This window comes from Apis dorsata, unplaced genomic scaffold (genome assembly GCF_000469605.1).
Source record: "Apis dorsata unplaced genomic scaffold, Apis dorsata 1.3 scaffold_142, whole genome shotgun sequence".
NCBI classification, from domain to species: Eukaryota; Metazoa; Arthropoda; class Insecta; order Hymenoptera; family Apidae; genus Apis; species Apis dorsata.
This window is the reverse complement of record NW_006263433.1, coordinates 506,534-506,858: the sequence shown is the minus strand read 5'-3', so window position 1 is coordinate 506,858 and position 325 is coordinate 506,534. Positions and strand designations below refer to the sequence as shown.

Genomic DNA, 325 nt, shown 5'->3' with positions numbered 1-325 from the left:
CGCGAGCCGCTGTCAAAACAGTCATTACCACCTTGCGACGAACGATCCTCTTCCGGCTTATCTCTGTCCGGATCTGTGTCCATCGATGGAGAGAGAGAGAGATAAGGGGTTTGAGTTGGTTTCTCTCTCTCGAGAGAGTAATTAAGTAATTATGATTTCAACTTACTTGTGTACTTTTAATGATAATATTTAGATCGGTGAATTTGCACGATTCGATTACTTTATAATAATATATGGCGAAAAAAAATTTTGTTTCGATTTTTTTTGTTTGTTTTCATAGTTATTTATTTAAAAGTTGTAATAATAACTTCTGCTATAATCTACG

General features: G+C 34.8%; 1 protein-coding gene across 4 annotated transcripts in view; it reads right to left on the bottom strand.

Moving 5' to 3' along the window:
• Positions 1–325, bottom strand: part of LOC102673597 — a 106,876-nt gene that overhangs the window by 41,605 nt on the left and 64,946 nt on the right. The gene's annotated exons all lie outside the window — the stretch shown is intronic.